General features: G+C 40.2%; 1 pseudogene; it reads right to left on the minus strand.

Moving 5' to 3' along the window:
- Window positions 1–896: 896 nt before the first annotated feature.
- Window positions 897–3252, minus strand: LOC132419006 (centrin-2 pseudogene; annotated as a pseudogene).
- Window positions 3253–21191: the final 17939 nt, after the last annotated feature.

Consider the following 21191-nt stretch of genomic DNA (forward strand, 5'->3'; position numbering starts at 1 on the left):
GTTTCGGGGGCACTTCATGACCACTTCGTCCCATGGTGCTAGGAATGATCATTCCCAGGTCGGGCAAAGATTTCACTGATAGGCCACTCAATGTGCTATTACTAGACTAGGCCTTATTCACAGTAGCCAAAAATCTCTGGACCACCTGTCTTACTAGTCTTTTATGGTCCACGAAAATATTCCCTCTTGTTGCTTCTTCCCATATCTAGAGTTACTATTACCATCACTGATCTTATATGGAACTATATGTCATCATTTTATCAGAGGCTCAATCACACATTTGGTAATACAAAGAACAACAATTCTGTAAAACACTCAATATAAAAAATAATATAGGGACTTCCATGGCAGTGCAGTAGTTAAGAATCTGCCTGCCAATGCAGGGGACACGGGTTTGAGCCCTGGTCCAGGAAGATCCCACATACCGTGGAGCAGCTAAGCCCGTGCACCACAACTAATGAGCCTGCACTCTAGAGCCACAACTACTGAGCCTGCATGCTACAACTACTGCAGCCTGTGAGCTCAGAGCCCATGCTCCACAACAAGAGAAGCCACCGCAATGAGAAGCCAGTGCACCACAACGAAGAGTAGCCCCCGCTTGCTGCAACTGGAGAAAGCCCGTGTGCAGCAACGAAGACCCAATGCAGACATAAATAAATAAATTTATTTATTAAAAAAATAATATAGCTAGCAGTATTAGTAAGCTCACAAGTAAGAATTTAAGTCAAGAATTTCCATTAGGTGCAGCCCAGTATATCCCAGGTTTTCTTAGTCTGTTCTGTACCAATCTTTATCTTTAAGGGAAATAATATATTGGCACTATCCATAAGGCACCCAGCCCAGTTTCCTATTGTTACTAGGCTGGTTATCTCTAGTATGGTTTAATTGTCCCCAAATAAAGTTGCCTTTAAATTTAAATGACCATAACCTGGTGTTAACCTCCCAGTTGCAGATCATGGAGCATCTGAGCTTTGTCCAAAGACAGATTACTGAGTTAAGCTTCAGAAACAAATTTAAAGTGTCCTTTTAATAATTCAATTAAAACTTTACAACAATATAACATAACAGCAAAAACTATCTAAGAAGTGAGTCTTAGTGAATATAGACCTCAATAAACAGAATTAGATTTTGATGTCCATTGAAGCATCACTTTCTGTCTAAAGTTACCCTCATTTTTACCAATATAGTCAAAGCAAGATTAATTTGTCTGCACATTAAGTCTGATTAATTGATTAAAGGCTTCCCCAGACCAGGAAAGCAAAGCCAAGGGCTTGTCACAGATTCTGCCTCAGATTTAGGTGAATTCCTCCCTTTTTAAGGTCCACAAAAATACCTTCAGATTCCTGCACCTATTAGGAGGTGGCCTTTCTAATTTATCTGATAAAGCTGCTGGGAACCCAAGAGTTTCCAATCTCTGGAGGGGTCAGGTAGACAGAAAAGAGAAATCTTTCAATTCTGCTTACAAAGGTGTAATTTACCAAATTGCTGTAAGTCATAATTAGTTTGAGGGGAAGGGTTTCTTTGTATCTGGAAAACACAAATTAACAGCTTGTAATGTTTCAGATAGAAACATAAACATTACAACTATATTCACCAGCCCATTCAGTAACTAATCCTCTTGTTAAACTTTTGATGAAGCATCAGGTTTCCTTAAGATTCTTTACTTTCTTACCCAGTTCCCCAGGATAATTGGAGATTTATCAGAGTACAACAACTGTCTATAAATGACAGAAAGACTTAAAAAGTCACAGTTAACCATCTGATCACAATGTAACTGACAAAAGAAACTTACTGCTGTGACATGCAACATTTTAAAATAACTAGAATTATGACTGGCAACATTTTACCAGGACATACTAGATTTTTAGGAATTCCATGTAATTTCTAGAATAATAACATCCATACGGTATATATATATATTTTTTTTTTTTCAAAATAAGAAAGGGTTATTTGAAGACAAAACAATAGCACACACACACACACACACACACATCCAAATGCAAGTAAGAGAGTTCACTGGGTTTTATAAAAGAGAAAGCTGCACTCAGGCGCCAATTAACATTGGAACCATTGAAGAGATGCCCCCTGCTTGTGGTGACACAGGTACAACATGTGCTTGTGAAGAAGTTGTTCTGCCGTAGCATAAATGTGGGAATGCGGGACAAAGCGATACAAGGCAGAGCAGCAGGTGGGCAAAAGCTTGAAGACCCTTTTCTCCACTCTAACGTGCTCTCGTTCTGCCCTGGGGAATTAAAGCACTCAGCAGGTCACCTTACAAAGAACCTCAATTTCGGGCTTCCTTGGTGGCGCAGTGGTTGAGAGTCCGCTTGCCGATGCAGGGGACACGGGTTTGTGCCCTGGTCTGGGAGGATCCCGCGTGCCGTGGAGCAACTAAGCCCATGCGCCACAACTACTGAGCCTGAGCTCTAGAGCCCGCAAGCCACAACTACTGAGCCCATGTGCCACAACTACTGAAGCCTGCACACCTAGAGCCCATGATCTGCAACAAGAGAAGCCACAACAGTGAGAAGCCGCAACAAATAGTAGCCCCCGCTCACCACAACTAGAGAAAGCCTGCACACAGCAACGAAGACCCAACACAACCAAAAATAAAAATTAATTAATTAAAAAAAAAAGATGACACTGATCTTAATAAAGGCTGGTCTTCTTCATGATACACAGGAACTCTTGCTCATTGACTTCTCAATCTCCATTTATATTCATCAATCATTTCCTGCCCCTCCTCATCGGTGAGGTTTTCACCCAACTCCTTGGCCACACATTTTAGATTTTTGAACGATATCTTCCCCGTTTCATCATCATTGAAGAGCTTCAAAGCTTTCAGGATTTCTTCTTTGGTATCTTTCTCAGACATTTCCTGACTCATCACCATAAAAAAGTAGCTACAGTTCATTTTTCCAGTCCCTTCCTTATCAATTTCGCTTATCATTTTCTTATCTCTTCTTTCTTGGGTTCAAAGCCCAGTGCCCTCACTGCCACCTTAAGTTCCTTAACATCAGTTGTCCCAGTTCCGTCAGCATCAAAGAGATCAAAAGCTTCTCGAATTTCCTGTTTCTGCTCTTCAGTAAGCTCTGGTTTAGGACTCATCCTTTTTCGCTGAGCAGTTGATGCCATGTTTGCCTTCTTAAAGTTAGAGGTCATCGCAGATGGACTCCACTTCCCGTTCCATACAGTATATTTTTTAAAAAGTTTATCACTCATGTAATAATGCTCTCCATGTACTGTAATTTAACATACTGATGAAATATTTCTCTGTGAGATGCTTCATGGGTCTTCTAAAGCATCTCGAACTTAGCTGGAGGTCAAAAGAACTGTAATTAAAATTTGATATTTGGAAAGTTTGTCAGAAAAATATCAAAAGCGTTTAGAACACTCAGTCAGATAGGATCACAGGTCACTGTGAAACAATAGTTATTCACTTAGCCAAAGTAACAATAAAAGATTTCAAAGGCAAATACAGAATATATCGCTTAAAAGGTAAAGAAACTTAAAATCTGTTATCAAAGGCAGTTCAACATTTTAAGAAAACTTGTTCTCTTAACAGAGAGAAAAGCCAAATTCAAGTTTTGTACCAGCTTACTTTTAAAATTCATTTAATCAATTAAATTTATTCTAAACTTAGCCAGTCCTGACCATGCACAAAACTCTTTCTTCAGGGTCCACTCCCCACAAATCTTCCATCACTTTCTGTATCCATCACTTTTTCTTCTATCTAGAAACAACCAGCTCTCAGTCAGACTTACTTTCTTTTCACTAATAAAATGCAATTCTATTCCTCATAGCTTCTTTTTTTTTTTTAAGCAGAGGGAGTTTTATTTTATTTTATTTTATTTATTTATTTTTGGTTGTGTTGGGTCTTCATTGCTGTGTGCAGGCTTTCTTTAGTTGCAGCAAGCGGGGGCTACTCTTCATTGCAGTTCATGGGTGTCTCATTGCAGTGGCTTCTCTTGTTGCAGAGCATGGGATCTAGGCACACAGGCCTCAGTAGTTGTGGCTCATGGGCTCTAGAGTGCAGGCTCAGTAGTTGTGGCACACAGGCTCGGTTGCTCTGTGGCATGTAGGATCTTCCCAGACCAGGGATCGAACCTGTGTCCCCTGCACTGGCAGGCAGATTCTTAACCACTGTGCCACCATGGAAGTACCACATTTGCTTTCAAATAGAGAACATCTCAGGGTGGCACTAAACCTATTCATTAATAGTCCTAAATATCTTTAGTTTCTCTGTTTAGTAACTGATGTCTCAGCATCTTATTTTATTTGGGAATGACCCAGCTATTCAACAAACTTCCATCATTTAACTTAACACAACTGTAAAATTTCACATTACCAAATATCTGGAGAGATCATCCTCAAGTAGACATTTCTAAAACATAATTATTCCTAAAAAGTTCATCCAAAAGCTCTTATCTCACTTGCATTTAATACACTTATAAAAATTTCATCATACCAAGTTATTTTTCTTGCTGAAAAATTTGCAACAGATATAATAAGGTCTTATTTGACTTCTATTAAACCCAAGTACAATAAAGGTATTATATTTGATGTTGATGACTCTAAAGACATGTCTATATTAATTAGATCAACAAACTTAAACATTAATACCAGGTATTAATTTAATACTGAATATTTCCCAGTTCACGTGAACCTAAAATTAATTCCGGCCAGTTACCTTCTGTGTGTTTTTGAGAATTTATATAAGTGCTTAATTTCCTTTAATCCAATTAAGTAGAGCCCACTTACAAATTAATTTTGTTAATACCATCCAAAGGTAAAAACAAAGATAATGCACACATAAACATATAGACAGATACAACCAGAGGTCTCATAGCCTCATTTCTAAACTTAGTCATGAATCAGGTATTACAATATAAAACTCACTAGCTTATAAATAACAGTTGGAATAGGTAAAATTTAAAAGTCCTCTTACCTTTTTTTTCCCCTCAGTCTCAGGAATTAGAGATGGTCTAGATAAGATAAGTGATCCTGAGAGCGCTGGTCTCAAGGCACAGGGAGAGAAAGTCAAGTTCTCCTAGTAGGACTTGTTCCCTCAGGGTCAGAATTCTGAAAAGACATTTTATCAAGCTTGCTTTTCCTAACTGTATATGCAAAAAGAACCAGTTTTGGAATTTTCAAGAGTTTTACCTAGACCAACTTTCTCTGGAGTCTAAATAATATGGTGGCCACACAATGTTGTAGTAAAATATCTTTTTCTTAGTTATAGGTTCATAGCTAAAATCTTTCCAGTCAGACAGAATTTCCCCAAGAGGGCTTCACAGTGGAACAAAACTAGAATTTCCCATTTCACAAGGCAGAATGGCCATCACAAATCACAACACAGAACACAAAGCATAAAACACACACAGGCTCGGCCATCCTAATCAGTCACTCCCTTAAATACAAGATTGCAGTCTCTCAGAAAACTTCCTGCAGAGACACAGAACTTCAGATCTGAGTACTGACAGAGTAAACGGAAATATCTCGTGTCTTCAGAGATTTCAAAGGGAGGAAAAGAGGTTGAAAGAAGAGGGGAAGGAGGGGGATAAAAGGGATGGCCTTACAGATATCTCCTGCCACCTGCAGATGCCCAGGTTGTTACGGGACTTTTCCCTTGGGCTTCCAGGAAGGGAGGATGGGAACTTGGCCCTACCAGAAACCAGAAACCAGATACCACATACCACATACCAGACCAGAATTTGAGTTATCTGCCCACTGGAGGTGATCAGGCTCCGACCCTCAGATTAGGCTGAGGCCCTTCAACTAGACTCCTGCATCCACGACCAGGACAGAAGAAAAAAGGGTAGGATAGGAGGGGTTGAAAAGAGGAAGGGAAGAGGGAAGGGGAAAGAGATCAATAAAGTCTCTTGTTCCTTACCTGGTCAGGGCACTCTGGCCAGTCATGTGTGTCAGAAGGACATGAGGGACAAAAGGGTCCCGGTTGTGGCCTCTGGGTCTGGTCTGTCGGCAGGCGAGCTGGTCCCTGAGTACCCCGAGTGGCCAGGATGTCAGTCGTAGCAAAGAAGAGGCCCACCAGAGTCACCATTTGTTGCAGGAAGGGGGACCCCCTTCCAGGGCCCGAGAGTGGGCTCTTGTCTAACACTTGGAAATGAATTGTCCAAGGAGACATACGTGCTGACAAAGCAAGAGACTTTATTGGGAAGGGGCGCCGGGGCAGAGAGCAACAGGGTAAGGGAACCCAGGAGAACTGCTCTGCTTCGTGGCTCGCAGTCTCCGGTTTTATGGTAATGCCGTTAGTTTCCTGATTGTCTCTGGCCAATCACTCTGACTCAGGGTCCTTCCTGGTGGCGTGTGCATCACTCAGCCAAGATGGATTCCAGCGAGAAGGATTCTGGGAGGTTGGTAGGACATATGGACTGGTTTCTCCTCTCTCCTTTTGACCTTTCCCAAATTCTCCCGGTTGCTGGTAGCTTGTCAGTTCCACATTCCTTACCAGGACATCTTGTTGTAAGAGAACTCATGCAAGTGGTTACTATCGGGCCTGGCTAGGGCGGGTGGCTTCAGTCAGTGGTTCCCCTAATAGGTCTTTGGCTTGGTTGTGTCTTTTGACTTGACACCCACCAAGAGATGAACCCAGTGTTTGGGTAACAGAACCCTGGTACCCCAGTTCCCAGGCCAGGGCTCTTTTCTTTAAACTACATCGTCCTTATGTGCAGCTTCCATTATTGAATGTCCACTATGGGCCACAGTATTTGTAAAGTACTGTGAGTTCTTTACATATGTCATTTCTAATCCTCCCATTCCAGCAAGGTTCATTCCTTGTATAAAGACATAGACACTGAGGCCACTTGCGGGCGTCAGTCTGACTCCAAAGTCAGGAGACTTCTAGTCTATCATGTTGTCGCTCAGTACTGGAAATGAGAGCAGAAAAGAGCACTGAATGGTTCATTTAAAACACATTCATTCTACATGCAGACAGTTGTTGCTTTAAGGGAAGGGTAGAAGAAAAGAAGAGATTACATTTTGGCATGCAAACGCAAAACAGTAAATATTCTTTTTTCCTGTTCCTGGATCCTACTGCAGCTTCTTCAAAGCAAGTGATTGTATGCATGTTGACACAGCTCTTATTTTAAAATCTTCTTTGGCTCAGTTTTCAGCTTCTTCTTTCAACCAGTCCCATGACTCCCCTCTGTCGGGCTCTGAGAATCTGCCTAAAATCATTATGCAGCAGTTACTGTTAAGATCCACTCTGCAAAAATAATTCACTTCTCTCCACTTCTTCTGGTTTTAGAGTATATTACCTGGCATGGTGCCATGTTAATCATAAAGGTCTTGCACTTTCAGTATACTTTAATATTAATATTTAAAAAATAGGTTCATTCTTATTTACAAGTATATAGTTTTCTCATTTTTGTCTGAAATAGTACATTTTTTTGCCCCTGCCCCCACCCCTGCCCATGCCTGCCAAGTCTAAGTACATTTTGCTTTAACCTAAGTATACCGAGACTTGCCTGGTGGTGCAGGGGTTAAGAATCTGCCTGCCAATGCAGGGGACACGGGTTCGAGCCCTGGTCCGGGAAGATCCCACATGCTGCGGAGCAACTAAGCCTGAGAGCCACAACTACTGAGCCTGCGCTCTAGAGCCCACGAGCCACAACGACTGAAGCCTGTGCGCCTAGAGCCTGTGCTCCGCAACAAGAGAAGCCACCACAATGAGAAGCCCACGCACCGCAACGAAGAGTAGCCCCCGCTCGTCACAACTAGAGAAGGCCTGCGCACAGCAACGAAGACCCAACACAGCTATAAATAAATAAATTAATTAATTAATTTAAAAAAAAATCTAAGTATACCTGTTGACGTTAAAACTCCACAAGTAAAAATGAATGGATAGGGAATTCCATGGTGGTCCAGTGGTTAGGACTCTGCACTCTCACTGCCAAACCCTGGTCTAGGAATTATAAAAATCCCACAAGCCGTGAGACATGGCCAGAAAAAAAAAGGATATTATTTCTAACTTGCTTCCTTAAAAAACACCAGGTTATTGTACTTTGGTTATTTGCAAGTAATCAAAACTAATTTAGAAACTTCACATTATCATGGTTGTGCAAAAAAGAAAGTTATACTGCAATGCAAGATGCCTGCCAAATGGGAAAAATAAAGCTCAAAGAACGTTCTATTGCTGTTATAAAGCAATGGTAAGATCTCCAATTGGGCCAAACTGACATCATGTGCCTCCTGCTGGGATGTACTGAGAAGGAACAAACATCCCTTCTGTGGTCTTTTTGCCAAAAATGCACAACGTGAATCTAATCATGAAGAAACATCAGATAAACTCAAACTAAAGGACCTTCCACAAGATGAATGACCTATATTCTTCAAAAAATGTCAAGATCAAGAAATACAAAGTAAAGTTGAGGAACAGTTCCACATGAAAAGAAACTAAGAAGACAAGACAACTAAATCACAATTTGTGAGTCTGGACTGGATCCTAGACCAGGAAAGAAAAATAGCCATAGGAGACATTACTGGGACAATTGACAAAAGTAGAACAAGAACCGTGGATTGAACAATAGCTTTATCATAATGTTAAATTTCCTGACTTTGATCAGTGTACTGGGGTTGCATAAGATAAAGTCCTTGTTCTTAGGAATTACAGCCTGAAGCATTTTGGGTAAAGGACTATAACATCTCCAACTAACTAGTGGTTTGGGGGGAAAAAAATGCATGTAAACATAAAGAGAGAGAGACTGATAAATAAACGGAGCAAAATATCAACACTAGTTGTATCTGGATAAAGAGTATAAAAGAATTCCTTGTACTCTTTTTACAGCTTTTCTGTGCATGCATTTAAAATTATATCAAAATGAAAAGTTATCGAAAACAGTGAATGTATAGAAAATGTAAGAATATAAGAAAAAGGAAAAAAAGAAAAACAATGCTCCTGAATTATATATGACACAGCACCATCTAAGACATGTTTAAAGCTCTCGATAACAGGCAAGCTTGACTTAAGGGAAACAAACGGTCTGCCTTTTAAAGTGCAGGGTTGAAGAAAACAGGAAGGTGGCCTTTTTGATACTTTCAGCCCATTGTTCACAGAGTTAATAAAATAACCCCAGGAGGTACATGCCTCATCCAGCCCAGTCACTCTCTACCAGGCCTCCAGGCCTCAGCTCACTTTCACTGACAACTTTTTTTTTTAAACAAATTTACTTATTTATTTATGGCTGCATTGGGTCTCTGTTGCTGCACGCGGGCTTTCTTTAGTTGCGTCAAGTGGGGGCTACTCTTCGTTGCGGTCCGCGGGCTTCTCACTGCAGTGGCTTCTCTTGTTGCGGAGCATGGGCTCTAGAGCGCAGGCTCAGTACTTGTGTCACGGGCTTAGTTGCTCCGTGGCATGTGGGATCTTCCCGGACCAGGGCTCGAACCCGTGTCCCCTGCATTGGCAGGTGGATTCATAACCACTGTGCCACCAGGGAAGCCCCACTGACAACTTTGACACCTGTGTGACCTCAATTCAATGCCTGCCTTATTCTGGGTGGAGTTTCTGCTTCTCTGTGGAAGATTCAGCCAAGGCCCTGTCTCAGTTCCTTAATCTCCTCAACTCCAGTACTTCTGGATACTTGGGGCAGAGCGGGAGGAGGAAGCAGTTTCATGTAAAGGCCATAGGCCACTCAGAATATGTATGCTGTGCCCATTCCTTGATCATATCAAGACCTACAGTCCCAAACCACCTTATTTCCCTTCACATTATCCCTCACCTTGTTTCCATTCTCTCCCCATGGTTAATCATCGCATCCTCAACCTCTCAAGCCCCTGTCCTTTGTCCCTGCAAACTCCCAACCCTGGATCAATCCAGCCTTTTGCCTCTTCTGGTCCTGCCCACTTGTTGTTCAGGATAATGGGAAAAACCTCATGTTGGTGCTGACTGGTATGTGCATGTACACACACACACACACACACACACACGTGTGTATGTATGTGTGTGTTTCCCCCAACATGATTGGGCTTTCACCTTATTTGGCAATTTTTTTTTTTTTTTTTTTTTTTTGCGGTACACGGGCCTCCTCTCCTGCTGCGGAGCACAGGCTCCGGACGCTCAGGCTCCGGACGCACAGGCTCAGCGGCCATGGCTCACGGGCCCAACCGCTCCGCAGCATGTGGGATCTTCCCGGACCGGGGCACGAACCTGCGTCCCCTGCATCGGCAGGCGGACTCTCAACCACTGCACCACCAGGGAAGCCCTTGGCAATCTTTTTTCACCTTTTCTCGGTTCTTTTATTCTTTGAACTTATTTCATATTGTTGAAACCTCCTTTTCCGGTGGCTTCCATGACATCACTATCTTTGGGTTCCCACTGCTTCTTTGCCCTGCTCTCTGTTGTCTCTCTAAATGTTGAGTTTCTGCAGGATTCTATCATTGGCATGTCTTTTTTTCTTACCCTGTACCAGTGGTTCTCAAACCTGGCTGCATATTAGAATTGTTACAGCAGGCAGGTAGCTAGATATGAGCAGAAAAAGGGGGGCATGGCCAGATGGCAGGAAACCACGCATCTTGTAAATAGCGGGTGGCCCATGGACAGACAAAGAAAAGCAGGACCTCCAGACTGACAGGAAACCACACATTTTGGGGTGATAATTGTTCTGAAGGCAGAGAAAGAAAGGTGGGAAAAGGCGGGAACCTCCAGTATCTGGATGTAACCTTTTGCTCATTATGCTCTCATTACAATAAAATTAGCCTTGCAGGGCTTCCCTGGTGGCGCAGTGGTTGGGAGTCTGCCTGCCAATACAGAGGGCACGGGTTCGAGCCCCGGTCCGGGAGGATCCCACATACCATGGAGCGGCTGGGCCCGTGAGCCATGGCCAGTGAGCCTGCGCATCCGGAGCCTGTGCTCCGCAACGGGAGAGGCCACAGCAGTGAGAGGCCCGCGTACCACAAAAAAAAAAAAAAAAAAAAAAATTAGCCTTGCAGATAAGTACCCATCATGCACCAAAGCCATGACACTTCCAATCAAAGCTAAATAAGCACCGAGCCGATAGGGATATCGGCTGGGTGCTTTGTGACCGCCTGGAGGGGTGGGATAGGGAGGGTGGGAGGGAGGGAGACGCAAGAGGGAAGAGATATGGGAACATATGTATATGTATAACTGATTCACTTTGTTATAAAGCAGAAACTAACACATCATTGTAAAGCAATTATACCCTAATAAAGATGTTAAAAAAAAATTGAAACACAAAAATAAAACACCCTATGAACCTCTCGTTTAAAAAAAAAAAAAAGCTAAATAAGGACAAAATCCCTCCTCCTCTCGGGAAGGTGGTGGTGGGGTGAAAATCAGAGAATACGACTTCCAACCCCTCCCTCCCCAATGAATATTCTGCCCCTTCATTTGTACACCCCACATAACCAGCTTGCCAAAGAAACTCAAGGCAGCTATTCACCTGAAACTGCCCGCTCTCATCTCCGGAGCATACAGTCGCTTAAATGAATCCTCACTTTACTTATTTTACTGACCTCCCTGTCTCGTTTCTGAATTCTTTCTGTGATGAGACAACAACCTTTCACTGGGAACAGAATCACCTGGGAACTTTAAAAAAACATCATGCCTGGGTCCCACCCCTGATTTGATTTGTTGGTAGGATGGCCTGGGCATTGGGGTTTTTCAATCCCTCCAAGTGATCATAAGGTGCAGCCAAGGTAGAGAATTTCTTCATCCAGGTGATCTTCTCTACTCCCACAATTCTAGCCACCTATATGCAGAAGATTCCTAAATCTCCACTCCTAGCTCCCACCTTTTCCCCTGAGCTTTGGACCTGTCTATTGGTTATGTTCACCCCCTAGAGAGTCAAAGTCAAATGACCAAACTGAACACTTGACCTTCCTCCCCAGCTTGATCTTTCTCAAGTAATCTCAATCTTGAGATATTTACATGTTAGTACATAGTGATAGTCTGTAGCATCGCTGTTCACTGAGCTGACCACATCAAAAACTTCGGACTCATCCTTTACTCTTTACCTTCACTTCCCACACTCCACCAATCTCCAAATCTTTCTTAAATCCATCTCATCATTTGCCCCACCCCTTATTTCCAATTACCTAAACTTGGGTCTTTATTCTTTCTATTCTGTATAGTAATAACTGGCTTCCTGCGATTCATGTCCCACAGGCTTCAATAGTTACCTTTCCAGAATACGAATCTAATGATGAAAAAAAAACCCTTTCTAAAACTCTTCAATGGCTGTCAATTGCCAGCAGAATAAAGATCAAATGCTTAAAGACTTCTCATAGCTTGGCCTTAGACTTCCTTTTCTGACTCAACTGCTATTATTCTTCCAAAGACACAGGCTCAAAACCTGCTGAGTTACTACAAGTCTCAGACATATCATGGTCTTTCATGAGCCAATAATATTAAGAAAAATTATCCAAAATTTGGGAATAAATTTATTTATCAAATAATAAAAAGACTATTCTGTACTCTTTCAGCGTTGTACTGGAGGATGTCAAATAAGTATGACTATGTTACCTGATGCAAAGCAGTGCTGTCCAACGGAGCCACATATGCAGTTTTAAATTTTCTAGTAGCCATATTAAAAAAAGAAGTTAAAAAGACACTAGAGAAATTGATGTTAATAATGCATATTATTTTACTCAGTATATCTAAAATATTATCCTTTCAATACGTAAGAAAAAAGAGTACCAAAAATCATTTTCCTTTAATATTTGCATCCACACTGATAAAACTAGTTTATTTTTTTCGAAGAATTGATTTGACCTTAAAGTTAAAGCATGTCAATTTCAAAACCACATCTGTCCAAGTTAAGCAAATGCACTTATTTGTGTCAACTTAGTATTCTTGACGTTAAATCCACAGGGGTACTGTGCGATTTGAGAAGCAATTCTACTTCTCAATGTAGAAATGTACTTCAAAAAGTAAATGAGGCATTCTTCAAATTTTTCTTCCAGTATTTACAGTCAATTTACATAATACTATTAAAATTAAAATCTTCTATACATTGATTCATGATAGAAAAATGTATAAAATCACTATTATTGCTTTGAATCACTGAAAAATTTCAACTTTAACATAAATTCTTAGACCTGTCTAGCTAAATCACAAGCTTCTTCTTGGACTTTCAAATTTATCTTGTTCATATGTAGTGTGAAATCCGTGAGAAAACATGTAAGACACATTGACTTTTTTTTTTAATTAGTGAATATTTGGCAAGCATTACTTTTTTGTTTTGTTTTGTTTTGTTTTTTGGGTTTTTTTTTGCGATACGCGGGCCTCTCACTGTTGTGGCCTCGCACGTTGCGGAGCACAGGCTTCGGACACGCAGGCCCAGCGGCCATGGCTCACGGGCCCAGCCGCTCTGCAGCATGTGGGATCTTCCCGGACCGGGGCACGAACCAGTGTCCCCTGCATCGGCAGGCAGACTCTCAACCACTGCGCCACGAGGTAAGCCCAAGCATTACTTCTGTTTCAAGAAAATCTTGATTTGGAGTTAACAGCACAGTAAAACTCTTTGTGGCTCAACCAAGGAGCATTGGCAATGAATACAAGATCATTAACTTTATTTTCTACTTCTTTCAACATTTCCATAAACTGGTGATGAGTCATAGCATTTGCATGTATATGCTGAACAGTTTTAACAACTGTATCCGTGACGCTTTTCATAGAGTCTGTTTCAGAGAACTGGGCACAAATATTTTCAGTGTGTATCATACAGTGATATGAAGTCACCAGAAAAACATCAGTCTCTTGTTTTTAAAATTCCAACAGATCCAGAATTTTGACCTAACAGCTGGAGCACCATCCGTTATGATATATTCTTTTCATATCTAACTGAATTTCTTCTTTGACAGATATAAAAGATTCAAAAATATCTATGCCATAGTTTTTTAGGCTATGAATTGGCTTTTTTTTTTTTGCAAATATGGGAGTACTTTGAGACAAAACATACCAAAAGTATTAATTAGACAGTGTCTTGTATCACATGAATCATCTACAACTAAAGAAAAGTACTTGCAATTTTTCCAATTTTTGAATCAATTAATCTTGGTTACTGTTAGAAAGGTCTTGTAATCTACAGGCAATTATTTTGCAGTTTAATTGAAGATCTTTTTTTTTCTAAAATATCATTTTTAGTCTTTCCTTTACATTTTTATTTTTTTATTATTTATTTATTTATTTATTTTTACATCTTTATTGGAGTATAATTGCTTTACAATGGTGTGTTAGTTTCTGCTTTATAACAAAGTGAATCAGTTATACATATACATATATCCCCATATCTCCTCCCTCTTGCTCTTTTACATTTTTAAAACAGAATTTCCATAACAGAAATAATTTCTTTTACTATCACCATCTAAAACAGTTTTCTATTATGTGCAAGAATGTAACTCATTATAAAGATGGCCAACATTAAAAACAAAAAAAGCTGACCAAAGTTACAAGTTCAGAGGCTGTTATCATTTTTTTAAGCAATTTTCACTGGACATTCATTTTGAATGCTGGCAACTAATTATATTGACTTCTTTTTTTGGACTGTTTTAATTAAACTCACTCTGTACTTACTGAAAATGTCCCTTAATATTATCCACTTTACTATCTTTAAACAATTTTTACACAACAGCTTTTAAATTTTTCAAATTACATGAAATTTACAACATGCTTTCTTCCAATCTGTTTTTTTGCCTCTTCTGATATAGTGCTAATATCCACATCTCCACTCAATTCTGCCTCAGTAGTATGCCTTTGTTTTTGTTTGTTTGTTTTTGTTTTTTAGCAGTACGCAGGCCTCTCCCGTTGCAGAGCACAGGCTCCAGACGCGCAGACTCAGCGGCCATAGCTCACGGGCCTAGCCGCTCCGCGGCATGTGGGATCTTCCCGGACCGGGGCACGAACCCGTGTCCCCTGCATAGGCAGGCGGACTCTCAACCACTGCACCACCAGGGAAGCCCTATGCCTTTGTTTTAAGTTTAAAAATTAGCCCATACTTATTTTTTATTAAAAAAATAGATTAATTATATTATCATTTAAAGCATAAGAAGTATTTCAATTTAGTTACCAATTATGATTGACAAAGGTATCACTGTAAACGGTGCTGATTGCATAAGATGTTCAAATAAACACATTTCAGTGTTATATTAATGCATATAAAAAATAATTTGAATTGATTCAACCCATTGACACTTACTAGAGAGATGAGTTTACGTGTAATACTGGAGACAACTCTTGAAATACAGTACAGCAATATCCATGAGATGCAACAGTTAAAGTGAAATGTAGTCCTATGGAAACAATAAAGTTGAATTTAATGGAAAAATATTTTACACTGCTTCAGTTTTACATTTAAATTAAAATTGAGTAAAATTTAAAAAAACTAAAACTTCAGTTCCTTAGTCTATCACACTAGCCTGTCAGGTGCTCAGTAGACATGTGTGGTTAGTGGCTACCGTATTGGATAGTGTAGCTCTAGAGAAATGAAACTTTAACTTATTAATTACTATTGATTAGGGTCCAGACTCTATGAAGTTACATATTTACAATGTTAACTTGCAGAAGAGATGGATAAGTTGGGAATGAATTATATATATTTTTGGTCCAGTAGAATTGCCTGGTAAAAATGATAACACTAACGCTTGCATCTGTACCTAGCTTTGTAGCTTAGTCAGTAATTTTATTTCAACATTCTCTCTTTCCATATAGTGCTACCCTTTAATTTGATATCCTAGGAGAATATTTGATGATGTAGAAAGATAATCACAAAGTATTGTTAAATGAGAAAAAAGTAGGTCACAAAAGAAAATATAGATCAGTCCTATTTTCATATATTTTTAAGTATATATGTTCTAGAAAAATAGGAAGGCTATAAACAAAGATGCTTACCTATGGGTGGAATTATACATGATTTAAAAATATTTTTCTTGGACTCCCCTGGCGGTCCAGTGGTTAAGACTGTGCACTTCCATTGCAGGGGGTGTGGTTGGATCCCTGGTAGGGAACTAAGATCTCACATGCCACGTGGTGTGGCCAAAATAATAATAATAAAAATATTTTTCTTTCTTTGATTGTCTTCATTGTTAAAACTACAGTTTATACTAACAAAAAATCTCATTAAAGTATTTTATAATTTTAACTCAGGTTAACTGCAGGAGGCTTTTTTTTACCCCAGTTTAGCAACACTGGTAATCCTAGGTACTTGTCAGCTAATTCAAGTACTACTTTTAAAAAATGATGATGGGGCTTCCCTGGTGGCGCAGTGGTTGAGAGTCCGCCTGCTGAAGCAGGGGACGCGGGTTCATGCACCGGTCCGGGAAGATCCCACATGCCGTGAAGCGGCTGGGCCCGTGAGCCATGGCCGCTGAGCCTGTGCGTCTGGAGCCTGCGCTCCGCAGTGGGAGAGGCCACACAGTGAGAGGCCCGCGTACCACAAAAAAAAAAAAAAAAAAAAAAGATGATGATGGTGATGACACTGAGACTGTACAGTTCTAACTATGCTAGGTTCTTTCAGCTGCTAACTGAGATGCTGTGCTTTTTTTGCCCTTCCCTATGAATACTATTCTGATGTGCCTAAATTGTGAATAATTTGACACTGCCTTATAAATACAACAACAACAACAAACCCAGTGCACATTTATATCAGTGCCTGCCTCTCCCCCCAGGATTTATAATTCGTTGTTTATGTTTCTCTCTTTCCATCTAGCCTGTGAGCCCTTGAAGCAGGGGCTGTGGTTTATTAATCTCAGTGGCTCAATGCCTAGGAGAATTCCTGGCACATAACAGGAGAGTGGGTATGATATAAATCTGTGAGGAATGAATGAAAGAATGGGAATCCTCATGTATTCATCTATTCATGTGTGTACACACTCAGGCCCTATTTGCTAACCTAGGCATGAGGGATATAGCCATGAACATCTGTAAGTTTGGAATATAAGAGGACCATGACTTAATTGCTTGAATATGATTAAATAGTATATTTAAAAGCAGAAATTAAGAGATATGGAACCAAGAAGGCAACATAGACCTGACTAGTTTTATATAGTGGGATGTTCATCCTAACTAGGAAACAATTGCATTGCTGTCAAAGAGAGAAGCAGTGTCCTTAATAGACTTCTTTCTCAGCAGACACCCGATCCTAACTCCATGTGAAAAGCTTAAAATAAAAAGACTGCTCTTTGCTTTTTTTCTTTCTCCAAATCTCATAATTTGGGATCAGAATCACCAGTTGGCAAACCTACACACAGTTTGTAGCATTCTGTTTTAAGCACAGACTCTGTTGAACTACAAATAGAATTGAATGTTTTCATCACAGCTGGATTTCCACCTTTTTATGCCAGCTGTGGCGCCCACTCGCTGGGTAATCAGTCACTGGAGCTCACCTTCTGTCTGTATTCCAATGGCATTAAGGCAGGTATTTCCACAGAGAAAAATGTAACTCTGAAGTAGGGTCCCTTGACTGCTATTGTTACGGTGGTCTTAAATCCATGTAGCAACAGTTACTAAAGAAAGAAGATGAGACACCCCACAGATTACTTATTAATGAAACAATCTGGTAGACAAGACTTTAACCAAATGATACAACTTTTCATCACTGTTAATGGGACAAACTGACATCATGTGCCTTGTGATATAATGCCATGGTGTCTGGGCTATCCATTGCTGTCTGATAAACTACCTCAGAAGTTAGTTGCTTAAAGTAACAATTGAAGGGGACCTTAAAATTGAATACAGGGGACTTCCCTGGTTGCGCAGTGGTTAAGAATCCGCCTGTCAATGCAGGGGACACGGGTTCAAGCCCTGGTCCGGGAAGATCCCATGTGCCGCTGAGCAACTAAGCCCATGAGCCACAGCTACTGAAGCCCGCATGCCTAGAGCCCATGCTCTGCAACAAGAGAAGCCACCGCAACGAGAAGCCTGCGCACCACAACGAAGAGTAGCCCCGGCTCGCTGCAACTAGAGAAAGCCGGCACACAGCAAGGAAGACCCAATGCAGCCAAAAATAAATTAAATAAATAAATAAATTTATATAAAAAATTGAATACAAACAGAAACAAATGAACTCCGGCTTTTTTCAAATAAATAACATAACATTGGGGAGGGAGTATTAATCCAAGTAACTTTGATACACAAAATTTGTACCACATGCCCTCAGGCTAAAGAGAAAAAGAACTCTAAACAAATATTGAACTCTCTAGTAAGAAAGCTTTTTTTTGGATAGGCAAAAGTTCACAATTCTGAAACTACTTTCTACACATTCTAGGATTAGGCCAATAAGTAAATATATTCTGTATAATGGGATCCAGGTTTTCCTGTTTTGGAGAAGGTAGTCACAATTATGGAAAGAGGAAGGAGTAGATTGAACACGGCTGTGTTGGAATGGAACTAGAGGTATCAGATGGATAGATAGATAGGTACATAGATAGATACATAGATAGCTTGATATGGAAATGGATATAGATATGTGTGACTATGTATATGTATTCACTACATATATACATCTATTTCCCAGCTCTGTCTGATGAGAGGGTCTAGAAGTAATGACACCCCAGGAACAATGAACATACCCAGGACCCAGATGATAGTTCCCAAATAACATTCTCCACTAAAAGGAACCAGGGATCCTTGGAGAAATGAGTGGAGCAAGGAAAATACAAACTGAACCTAGATTATCTTGTGCTAAAAAATAAAGAAGAGCTCAAGAAATGATGGGGGCATGTTAAAAGTTCACAGAAGCCAGCTTGAAGAACTCCTTCTGGCTAACTCCGGAAAAATTTGAGCATAAAAGTAAATAATAACATTAAGGGTTATAATTTATTGAATAAAGTAAGAATCCGTGAGTCCACACTTAACTGAATGAACAAACAAACAAGTAAATAAATAAGAAGAGAAAGATTTTTCTTACAGTAGAAAGTCAAATAATAAATGTAGAAGGAATGATGGAAATATCAATATAAAAATCACCATTTGGCCACTATAGTAATAATAGTCGCTTCAGACAAGAATCATCAATGTGTGCTAAAACCAGTAGGTGAAATTTGAAGTAGTAACAGGATAGTTACAGTCTCAAAGCATCTCTCCAGAAGAAATTTGTTAACTACAAAGAGGAAAGCAGTAACTTTATAGTTACTGGCAGATGCTAGCTTAACTCAACAATCAAAATTAACATTCTCAGTAACAGGTCTAATTGACAGGAAGTGCCTCTTGGTAGGATGCCCTGAGAAGAACTCAGCATCACTTCTGCGGGATTCTTGCCCCAAATGCATGATCTGAACCTACTCATGAGGAACAGCAGACAAACTGCAAGTGAGGGACAATCTACAAAACAACTGACCTGCACTCTTTTAAAAATGTCAGTGTTACGAAATAAAGAGAAGACTCACGAAATCTTCCAGATTAAAGGAGACTAAACAGACATGATAAGTGAAAACAACATGTTATCTTGGAATTTTCTGGGGTTTTTTGTTTTTCTGTTTTTTGCTATAAAAACAAGTCATTGAGGGCTTCCCTGGTGGCACAGTGGTTAAGAATCCGCCTGCCAGTGCAGGGGACACGGGTTCGAGCCCTGGTCCGGGAAGATCCCACATGCCGCGGAGCAACTAAGCCCGTGTGCCACAATTACTGAACCTGCGCTCTAGAGCCCGCGAGCCACAACTACTGAAGCCCGCGCGCCTAAAGCCCGTGCTCCGCAACAAGAGAAGCCACCGCAATGAGAAACCCGCGCACCGCAACGAAGAGTAGCCCCTGCTCACCGCAACTAGAGAAAGCCGGCGCTCAGCAACGAAGACCCAACGCAGCCAAAAATAAGTAAAATAAAATAAATACATTTATTAAAAAAACAAAAGTAGATACTAGTACAATACATTTGATAATCTAATACATGATCAAGGAGGCACCATAAATCAATGGTAGAGACATGAATTCAGTAAAATTTTTTGCCATATTTAGTTAATTATTAGGTTTAAAAATATTTTAGAGCCTTACTCCAGAATGCCTATTATTTTAAAAGTCAAATTAGGGGATTCCCTGGCGGTCCAGTGGTTAGGACTCTGCGCTTTCACTGCTGAGGGCCCTGATCGGGGAACTAAGATGCCAGGAACACCCAGCAGAAGGCAGAGATGGTTTAAAAGCAACCTCCCTTTTCCAAGTCTGCTTTTAAAAGCCCAAGCTCCCTGAGGGATATGTGCTGAGTAGAGAGAGGCCAACTGCATAGACTCCATCAATGTTTTTTTTTAATTAACTTTATTTGAACTCATCATACATATTTCACATAAAAGATTCCTCACCTTTAAAATGAAGAGAGTGTATTAACCTAGGCATTCTCAACCTGGGGTTTAGTAGATCAGTGAACTTCAAAGAAAAAAACATTTCCTTTTCACTTTCAGTGATCTCTAACAAAAGTTAAATGTTTCCTTCAACTGCAAATATAAGTATCAAAGCACAGTTGTGTTAGAAGGACCTGTGACTTGTCACCAATGGAAATCACAAATATTTTCCTATCACATGACAGTTGTCCCAGATGCCTTGAAATATCATTTACACTCATTGCCACTTCAAAATCATGGGTAGTTATTAGACTGCTGCTAGATCTCGTTATTTAATAGATTAAATAAAGAAGTACATCTATCACACATTTATAATATTTAATACTTTGATAATCACATTTTCAATGTAGTTGGCTTCCTTTGTATTCCTATGTATGAAGTTTTATGCATTCAGAAACATTATTCTGAGAAGGCAGATTGAAAGGGCCCCTGGATCAAAAAAACCATGTAGAGCCCCTGGACTGAATGCTCTCTGGCTTTCAACGGGCACATTGGTACATACCCAATATCTCTACCTGTTCCTCTTGGAAAGTGACTCACAACTTAGATAATCAGCTCTGTGACAAGGTTACAGTGATATTTTGATCATTCCGTATATGACTTGAAGTACAACCTCAGGCCGAAACATCTGCAGGCTGAAACTTTTAAACTTAACCTTCCAGACAAACCCTTCTATTAAAATTATTCTCTAGGATTTTCACGGCAAAATGTAGGAAAACAGCACCAGAAACTGAACCAGAAAACACACGTCTTACTCCCACTTCTGCTATCTGATCCTGAGAAAGTCATTTAACTTCTCTGAACCTCATCTATAAACACATTTAGATGAGCTTTAAAATCTGTAAGTTCCCAGCGGGGGGTGGGGAGGGGTGGAGGGATGAATTGGGAGA

The sequence above is a fragment of the Delphinus delphis genome, chromosome X, assembly GCF_949987515.2.
Source record: "Delphinus delphis chromosome X, mDelDel1.2, whole genome shotgun sequence".
NCBI classification, from domain to species: Eukaryota; Metazoa; Chordata; class Mammalia; order Artiodactyla; family Delphinidae; genus Delphinus; species Delphinus delphis.